The sequence below is a fragment of the Myotis brandtii genome, unplaced genomic scaffold (genome assembly GCF_000412655.1).
Source record: "Myotis brandtii unplaced genomic scaffold, ASM41265v1 scaffold743, whole genome shotgun sequence".
NCBI lineage: Eukaryota > Metazoa > Chordata > Mammalia > Chiroptera > Vespertilionidae > Myotis > Myotis brandtii.
In genome coordinates this window covers 181,721-191,990 of record NW_005370960.1, presented here as the reverse complement: position 1 = coordinate 191,990, position 10,270 = coordinate 181,721, and the positions used below count along the sequence as shown (strand labels likewise).

At 49.1% G+C, this 10,270-nt stretch overlaps 1 protein-coding gene across 9 annotated transcripts in view; it reads right to left on the bottom strand.

The window, feature by feature from the left end:
* GRB10 (growth factor receptor-bound protein 10) overlaps window positions 1-10,255 on the bottom strand; it is a 125,270-nt gene extending 115,015 nt beyond the window's left edge. For 8 of the 9 annotated variants that reach the window (XM_014530554.1, XM_014530556.1, XM_014530557.1 and 5 more), the window contains exon 1: window positions 9,656-10,255. The gene's annotated coding sequence lies outside the window, so the exon portion shown is untranslated. The remainder of the gene's footprint in view (window positions 1-9,655) is intronic. The other variant, XM_005882865.2, reaches the window with a different exon arrangement.
* Window positions 10,256-10,270: the final 15 nt, after the last annotated feature.

Genomic DNA, 10,270 nt, shown 5'->3' with positions numbered 1-10,270 from the left:
TGGGCCCCCTCGCTCCCCCTCGATCGCTGCTGTGGGATGGCCACGCCCAGGCCCGAGCACATGCTTCGCTGGGGAAAGAGGATCTATTTCTGCCCTGAGAACGGAGACTTACCTGCTAAACGGGGCCAGGACCTTCCTAATACCCACTGCTATCCCAGAGGCCGCACCCCATGGCGGGGAGGGGGCGGGGGGGGAACCGGGGCACCCCACTTACAGTCCTCGCCCTCGGGAAGCCCAAACCCACCCCGAGAGGTGATTAAAAAAGAGTCAAGTAAACCCCAACGGCACATGTGCGCCCCCAGAACGAGACAGAAGTCACAGAGTCTGGGTGAGATGGCGCTGGGGCTCCTCCAGGCCCCGACCGCCCCGAGGCGCTCGGACATTTTGAGACATGCAGACGGGAGGGGGCAGGGGGTGAGGCTGGGAGAGTCACAGGCGACACACAGCCCCTGCACCCAAGGCCTGCAGCGCCCCGAGCCAGGAGGGGCCCCGCAGCCGGACAAAGGGGGCGGCCGGGGCCTCACGCCACAGCACAGGGCGGACTCCACGGCTTCCAGACCTTTCTGGAGCCACGCGCCCAGGACCCGCGAGGACAGGGAATCTTTCCCCAAGAACTTCCCCAGGGAGCGAGCATGACAGACCTACCGTGCAAGGAATTTACTTGCAATTTTAATATTTACAAACCCTGAGAGTAAAGAATCCACCGCCCTCAATGAGGCCCTTTCCGAGGCCACGTGCCCCCCTCGCTGGAGCGGTGGGCTTTCGGGGGGACACGAGCTCTCCCTTCTCCCTTCCTCCTCCTCCTCCGAGGTGCTCGGGGGGCAAAGAGCGTGTGACTAGGGGTCCAAGGACCCGAGAGAGTCGGTCTCACCCTTGCACTGCGGCCCACGCCCCTGACCCGGAGTCTGACCGTCGGGAGGCCCCGTGCCTTCAAGAAGGGAGACACTCCTCTGCCCCCCGACCTCCCACAGGCTGTCCTGAGGCTCCAGGGCGGCCCTGGGAGAGTCAGCGCGAGGGGGGTCAGGACCCGCCCCTCCCAGGCCCATTCCTGCGCTCCTCGTCCCAGTCAGCAGCACGGGACCCTGTCTAGCAGGCACTGGAGTTACGGGGACACACGCAGACACCGCCCCATCTTCCCACCGGGGCGTCCTGTGGTGCCGAGAGCCCCACCAACCCCCAACTCAAGCTTCCGCGTTCTGTAAGAGGCTCCTCTGAAGGTCATTTATCCTGCAAACGTTCACAGCCAAGCAGTCTTCCTTCAAGCATAAGGGTACTGTCAGGAGGGCATTCTAGAGAAATGAAGGGCAAAGAGCGCTCTAAGATGCACACGTGCACACACACACTCGCCAGCGAAATGGAAGAGGCACGTCTTTGTCCGTAACTAAATGTAAATGCTTAAGCTCTCCAATCAAAAGGCAGAGATGGGGAAAAGGGAGAAAAAACAGCTAATCCAACTAAATGCTGTCTACGGGAGACTCACTTTAGATCCAAAGACACAACTGGGTTGGAAGTAAAAAGATGGAAAAGATTTTTCATGTTAGTGGTAATAAAAAGAGAGTTAGGTGGCTATACCAACGTCGGCCAACATACACTCCAAGTGTAAACTGTGCAAAGACAAAGAAGGACATTATATATTGAGGAAAGGTCAATTCGCCCAAAATATGTAACAACTATAAACATGCCTGCACCAAATATGACAGCCCCAAAGGGTAGGAGGCCAACATGGGCAGAAGGGGAAGGAGAAAGGGGCAGTTCTGTAATCATAGTTGAAGCCCTTGAATCTCCCCTTTCAGAAATGGAGAGAGAAGGCAGCCTAAAGATCAACACTGTAAGCCCCTTGGATATCACCGACGCGGTCAGAACACTCCACCCAGTCACAGCAAATACACATTTTTTTTCGAATGCATATGGAAAATCCTCAAGGATAAACCATATGCTGGCCACAAAAGAAGTCTTAAGAAATTTTAAAATATTGAAGTCATAAAAAGGATCTTTCCAACCACAATAGAATGAAACTAAAAATCCACAGCAGAAGCAAAACTGGAAAATTCAAAAATATGCAGAAACTAACACACTCTTTAAAAGCCAATGGGTCAAAGAAAAAAAAATCACAAGAGAAATTTTAAAATATCTTGGGACAAATAAAAACAACACATCAAAGATTATGGGTGCTGCAAAAGCAGTGCTCAGAAGGAATTTTACAGCTATAACTGCGTCCTTAAAAAAAAAAAGAAAGACTTCAAATAACCTACATTTACACTTTATAGAACCACAAAAAGAACAAACTAAACCAAAAGCCAACAGAAGGGAGGAAAGAGTAAAGATTAGAGCAACGGTAAATGAAATATAGGATAGAAAAGGAATAGAGAAAGATCAACAAAACCAAAAGTTGGTTCTCTGAAAAAAAAAAAAAATCAACAAAATTGACAAACCTTTAGCTCTACTGCCTAAGGAAAAAAGAGAGGCCTCAAATCGCTAAAATGGGAAATGAAACTAAGGACACCACCACTGAACTTACAGAAATAAAACAATTTATAAGAGAATACTATGAACAACTAACTGTATGTCAACAATTAGATAATCTAAATGCAATGGGCAAATTCCTAGAAACACACCATCTACCAAAACAAAATCATGAAGAAACAGAAAATATGAATGGATTTATAACTGGTAAATAAATTAAATTAATAATAAAAATTCTCTGGATTTAAAAAAAAAAAAAAGGCACTGAACTAGATAGCTTCATTGAATAATTCTGCCCAACTTTAGGAGAAATATTCAAATCAATCCTTCCCAAACTCTTCCAAAAGCCTGAGGAGGGAACACACTGTGACTCGTTCTATGAAGCAAGCATTGCCCTGATACCCAAGCCAAAGACACTGCCAGAAAACTACAAACCAGTATCTGTGATGAATACTGATGCAAAAATTCCTCAACAAAATACCAGCAAACCAAATTCAGCAGTGTGTTTAAAGGATTATACACCTGACCAAGTGGGATTTATTCATGGAATGCAAGGATAGTTCAATGTACACAAAGCAATCAGTGTAATATACCACATCGATAGACTGAAAAGGGAAAAAAGCCTCAATTGATGGAGAAAATGCATTTAACAAAACTGAACACTCTTTCATGATAAAAAACAACAACACTCAAACTAAAAATAGAAGGTGTCTTGGTCCATTTGGGCTGCTATAACAAAATACTACCGACTGGATGGCTTATAAACAACAAAAATGTATTGCTCACAGTCGTGGAGGCTGGAGTCTCAGATCAGGGTGCCAGCACCGTCAGGTGATAGATCTATTCCTGGTCACAGATTCTCATTGTATCCTCACGTGGCATAAGGAGCTGGCGAGGTCTTTGGGTTCTGTTTTATAAGGGCACTGATCCCATTCATGATGGCTGAACCCTAATCACCTCCCAATGGCCCCCTCTACTAGGATTTCAACATATGAAATTTGGGGGATCTTTTCCACATATAGAAAACCCTCAGATAACTTCATACTTGACGGCAAAAGAGTAAAAGCTTTTCTTCTAAGACCAGAAACAAGTCAAGGATGCCTGCCTTCACCACTTCTATCCAATATAGAATGGGAACAATCAGGCATGGAAAAGAAATAAAAGGTATCTAAATTGGAAAGAAAAACTAAAATTATCTCTGTCCCCAGATAACAGTTTTGTACATAGAAAACTTTAAAGAGTCTAGACACACACTTACACACAATACTGGAGTTAATAAATTAATCAAAGTCAGAGAATACAAAGTTAACCTGCAAAAATCAATTGTATTTCTATATTCTAACAATGAACAATCTGAAAGTGAAATTTAAAAACAATTCTATTTACAATAGCATTAAGAATGAAATAGTTACGAATAAATTTCACCAAGAGGTGTACACTGAAGACTACACAAATATCTACAAGAATAGAAAGATCTACTTAAGAGAAGACATCTCATGTTCATGGATTGGAAGACTTAATATTGTTAAGTGAAAACAATCTACCGTTACTCACCAATGTTTATTGTGTGTGTGTGTGTGTGTGTGTGTGTGTTTGCAGAAATATAAAAAGCCATCCAAAATTCATATGGATCCTCAAGGGACCCCGAATTGCCAAAACAACATTGAAAAAGAAGCTCAATGTTGGAGGACTCACACTTCCTGATTTCAAAACTTACTACACGGCTACAGTAGTCCAAAGAGTGTGATACTGGCATAAGGACGGGCACACAGACGAAGGGAGTAGGAGAGCGAGCCCAGAAAGCAAACCCTCACATACCCAGCGGGGAGATTTTCAATAAGGTGCCAAGACCAGTCAATGGGAAGAAGAGTCTTTTCAGCAAAGGTTTCTGGGGGAACTGGGCATCCACATGCAAAGGAATGGGGTGGACCCTGACCTGACACTGTAAACAAAAATTACCTCAAGATGGATCAAAGACCTAAATGCAAGAGCTAAAACCACACAGCTCTTAGAAGACAGCAGGGAAACCTTCACGACACTGGGCTTGGCAATGATTTTTGGATAAGACACTTGAGTAAAGGAACCAAAGGAATAAAATAGATAAATTAAACTCCATCAGAATATTTTTAGGGGGTGGGGGCGGCTGGGGAGAGGTCAATGGGGAAAAAGGGAGACTTATGTAATACTTTAAACAATAAAGAATTAAAAATTAAAATAAAAATTATATCGGATCAATGGGAAAAAAAAAGAAAATACTTTGTATGATATTATGATAGATATATGTCATTATACTTTTGTCCAAACCCATAGAATGTACAACAAAGTAAAATAAGGTAAACTATGAACTTTGGGTGATTATGATTATATGTTGCTGTGTAGTTTCAGCCTTGGTAAAAAAAAAAAAAAAAGGGAAGGGAAGGCAACGCATGTGTGGGAGCAAATGATTTATGGGAAATCTCTGTACCTTCTTCCTAATTTTGTTATAGGCATAAACACAAAAAAAGTCTTTAAAATTTTTACAATAATGTTAAAGAAATATATGTATTGTTCACAATAAAAATAATTTTAACTCACGGAAAAAAATATATATATATACATTTTAAAACTTTTGTGGGGTTTTTTTTTTTTTAGTTTCTTTGTTGTTGTTGTTTTGAGGACAAGAGAGTGAAAAGATAACCTGCAGAATGGGACAAAATAGCTGCAAATCATCTACCTGATAAAGGGATTAATATCATAATATATTGAAAAACTACAAGTCAATAACGAAATGCAAATCAAAACCACAATGAGATAGCACTTCGCCCCACTTAGGGCAGCTATAAAAAAAAAATTGGAAAATTCCAAGTGCTGGTGAGGATGTGGAGAAATTGGAACCCTTGTGCACTGCTGACAAGAATGTAAAATGGTGCAGCCTCCATTTTACATACAGCAATTCCTCAAAACGCTAAATATAGACTTACCATGTAATCCGCAGTTCTACTTCTTGGTATATACCCAAAAAAACTGGAAGCAGGGACTCAGACAGAGAGCTGTGGGCCAAACCAATGTTGATGAATGCATCATTCCCAACAGTCAAAAGGTCCAAACAACCCAAAGATTCAAAGACAGATGAACGGAGAAACAAAAGGTGTTATGTACATACAAGGGAACAGTAATATTGTTCAGCCATGAAAATGAAATCGCGACATGTGCCGTACATGGAGAAACCTTGCAAACATTTCGCTAAGTGAAAGAAGCCAGCCACAAAACCACCTATTATAGGATCTCAGCCATAAAAATCCCCCAAACAGAGAGAGCTACAGGGACAGCGAGCAGAGCAGTGGTTGGTAGGACTGGCGGGGTGATGGCGGACAAGCGGTGACAGAGTAGAGGGCTCCTTCTGATGTCTTGAGTTACTCTAAAAGTGAGTGTGGCCCAGCCGATGTGGCTCAGTGGTTGAGTATCCACACAAGAACCACGGGATCACAGTTCAATTCCCCATCAGGGCACATGCCCGGGTTTTGGGCTCGATCTCCAGAGGGGGCCGTGCAGGAGGCAGCTGATCAATGATTCTCTCTCATTGTTGGTGTTTCTCTCTCTCTCCCTCTTCCTCTCTGAAATCAATAAAAACATATATTTTTTTAAATATATTTTATTGATTCCTTACAGAGAGGAAGGGAGAGGGATAGAGAGTTAGAAATATCGATGAGAGAAAAACATCGATCAGTTGCCTCCTGCACACCCCCTACTGGAGATGGAGCCTGCAACCAAGGCACGTGCCCTTGACCGGAGTCGAACCTGGGACCCTTCAGTCCGCAGCCCGACGCTCTATCCACTGAGCCAAACTGGTTAGGGCAAAACATTTATTTTTAAAAAAAAAAAAAAAAGTAAAAGTGACTGTGGTGACAAGGGTGTGCCTACCTGTGACGATCCTAACTGGGCACTGTACATACTACATTCATGTGTCTACACACCAAACTAACTGCACGTATCTGAGCATATTCACTGTAGTGGACCTGTACACTTTAACTGGGTACACTGATTTGTGAACTGCATCTCAATAAAGCTGCTTTTGAAAAAAGAGAGGGTGCTCTATAAAAGACTAGGCCCATGACATCATCAGCACAAAAAGGGGTGCCGTGCCCCCAAACCTGGAACCACCATACTCTATCTTCCTCTTGGAGTGTCACCCTAAGTTTTCTGGAAGTTAGGAGATGCCATAAGACGTGAACTTTATCGACCCCGACATTTCCGAGCACACGTGGCCCCGGATATCAGCTCATCCGCTGGCCTTCCGGAAGCGCTGCGCGGTCCAACATCACCACGGGCCTAGGGGGTGCCGCAGAGAGGACGGCGAGGGAAGGAACGGAGTCCCAGCCCCATGGGGTCCAGCGACACGTGCGTTGAGCAACTAGGGGAGGCAAGAATGCAAGTCCCCAACGGTCCACGACCCATTATCCAAGGAAGGAATTGGGTGATGGTTCAAAAGGTCTAACGAAGACGAGGTGATGTGGCGTGAACCCCAACACGCAGGCCAGACGACGACACCAGCTGCTGGGAGGACAACCAGCCCCACCCGGGCCGGAGCTCACACTAACAATACCGGCCGGGCCAGACTGGCAGCCTCCCTTGGGCACCGGCCTCATCCCCGCCACTGCCTGGGGCCCTCGCAGTCCTCAGCAGGAGTGGGGTGCTCAGTGGGGACACCCCCCCACACACACACACACTCTCCTCAAATGAAGGCTGGCAGCATCAGCTCCAGGCCATTCAAGGCTCAGAAGGTTCCAGACCTTTCTACGTGTTCTTATCATAAACAAGAGAGAAACCACCGAATAAAACCCGGGGGAACCCAAGGAAGCATCCCAGCAGGACCCCAGGCACATGGTCATAAGTGGAGTACAGCGCGGAGAGGGCACAGGAGAGCGCCACTCGCAACAGCGCCCGGCTGGTCGCTGGAGACACCGGGCAGGTTCCCCGATGAAGTCATAGCTCTCGCAGGGGAAAGTGTCCTTTTCGGGGGGCTTTCTGGAGAAAAAGAAACTGAAGACAGAATGGGAGGGAACGTGTTCAGAGCTCGGCCCAGCAAGGGTGGCTCCCCGGGGGGAGGTGGACAGGGGGTCTCAGGCCCCGCCCCCGCCTCCCTGAGCTGGAATCTGCATTTTAACACCATCTCTAGGAGATAACACTGCTGTTTGCAGACACGGTTAATATTTAACTGGTGTCAGTCCTGAAATTCGCCAGCGCCCTCCAGGAAAGTAAGTGAAAGAAACCTTTCTATGACTTCTTAGTGTTCGAGTCCACCCACGCCACCCCTCTGCCTCCCTCTGCTCCCCCACGCGTGTCTCTTCTCCACCTGAGTGGGCGGGGACAGACAGGTCAGGTGCTTCCGCAAACGTCTGCTGGACGAAGGACTGAGCAGGTCCTTGTCGAAAGCCATCCAGTGTCCTCCTCAAAACTCTCATGCTACATTTATTAACCAACGTCACCCCAATAAATCCAATAAAAAAAGGAAAAAATTAGAAAAAAACCCCACCAAAACCTCACAATAACCTCTTATCCCAGGTGACAAAGGCAAATGACCAAGTGAGTCACCAGCACTCACACAGACACAGAGAGGAGAGACGCAGGAGCAGGGACTTGAAGGGACCACGGACACATTTAGGGTCTCTCTTCTCCCCTAACAGAGGCCCCTCCTCTGGGGCACTGCTCAGCGTTTTCCTGTCCCTTTACTTAACTTCCCCCAGCGTGGGGAGGGACGAAGCCACTCCACCCGGGGGCGGGGGGAGAATTTTCCTGATAAATCCACACCGCACGGTTCATTTCCAACCCGTGAATTCTACCAAGTCTGGCCGAACCCGGCCGCTCACACCGATTATGGATCTGATGTGTGACCACACTCAATGCCGGGCGTGCTTGCCGGTGTCCTGCCTGGGTGGTGCTGGGTGAGCCCTGGGGACAGAGCCAACTTCTTTTTAAAATAAAGTCGATGAAAAAGGCAGAAACGAGAAGGCCCACACAACGGCCTCTTTTCACACTCCCCCACGCCCAGGGGCCCAGGGCTCAGACCAGCCTACGGCCACCTCTCGTCCTGCCCGTGGCCTCCCGGGGGAGGCGAGGGGTCTGGCAGGTGGGACCTGCCGACGTTCCGACTCCAGCTTAGAAGGCCACCTGTTCACCAGGCCCAGACACAGCCGGGTGACGTCTGAGCAAGGCACCACTCCTCTCCTCGTGGGGCTTCACCTCGACCCGCGAGTCCAGGCCCAAACCCCGGACACTGGGCTTCCGAGGCGAGGGTGGGGCCTGGGGACCGGCGGGGAGGTCAGGGTCTGAAGCAGGAGGGTCAGAGGTCACACCTCCATGACATGACGCCTGGTCCTGCCCGAGCATTCCTCCACCTGAGCATCATGGGAGTGCAGCCTGCCCGTCGGAAAGGAATGCGCACCTGCTCCTGCCGCGCGGTTGCCTAAGACATTCTTACTAAATCACAGGACACACCCCGAGAGGCTGCCCGGCTTCTGTGGGACCTCGAGGGTTGAGCGTCGATGGAGTTTGAAATGTCGCCAAATTCCAAGATTCAAAAGATTCAGTGTTCTCTGGGAGTTCAGAAACCCAGCTCTGGGTGGCGACGGGGACTGGAAAGCCTTCGAAGATGTTACCAGTAGCTCACACGTGTCGTCTACCGCCCTGAAATCCCTGCACCCCGCTGCCCCCCGCCGCCTGCTCTCCCACAGGGGGTGGGCAGCACCCTCTGCCCAGAGTCTGGGCCTGTCCTCCCCGCTCACTGCTACAGGAGCAAGGAGAGCCCCGGGCACCCACCCTCAGGGCACCCACCCAACTGAGCCACCAACACTAACACCCAACACCTCACCCCACAAGGAAACCTGCCCTGGCGTCGGGTGGAACACCCCAAAGCTGCCTGCTCTCCTGCGGGCCCGACCACCCTTACTGGAGGGAGCACCAGAGGACAGGAAAACCCCAGAAGAACCCGCTCAAACTGCCCTCCCCCACCCCCACCCAGCTAAAGGGACAGGGTGTGAGGCCCGCTCCCACCCCACAGGGGCAACCCAGCCAGCCCCCCAGAAACCAAAGGGCCTAGACATGCACAAGACCAAGGCAGCGCCTGGTCCCATGGCCTCTTCCGACCAGCCTCTGAGGCCAGCGCTTTGGGGCATCACCCCGCCTAACCCCATGGTTGTCGCACCTTCATACTCACAGAGAACAACGGGCAGGTGCCCACGCGCACTCGCCAGGAGAGCAGGGAAGTACTGGGCAGTGCAGACCGCAGCGTCCCCACGCGGCAGCTACCTGGGTGCAGGCAGATGCCTCCCAGACCTCGATCATCTCCCCGGCGGGGGCTCTCGCCATGAACAGGCAGACCGCAGTGGATCAAAGGGACAATCAATATGTGAACGAGGTGATCTGATTGTTTTTTCTGCAGAGCTGGGGCGACAGAGCCCCACGTGCTCGGAGCAGTGCGTGGAACGCCATCAGGCGTGTGAGCTCTCCCCACATCTTCTCTTCACCTCAGTCCTCTGAAAGGGTCCCTGGGTAGTGATGGCGGAGGCGAATTTTTGGAGAAAGGGGCAATGTGACATATACGTCATCAAGGTTTAAAAGCAGTACAGGCAGGCCTTGAAATTCATCTTTCTCCAGCCGCTCCCGCACCACTGCCCGCCCGCCGCTAGGCGAAAAGATAGGGGCGGATGGATCTGGGAGAGTCATTACTTGTTCCATATTAAACAATTAATATCACAAGTGGGATAGCTACCATCCACAGAGGCTACTGGGCCCAGGTCTCCGCGGGCGGCCATGGCCGCCGCCCGAGCTG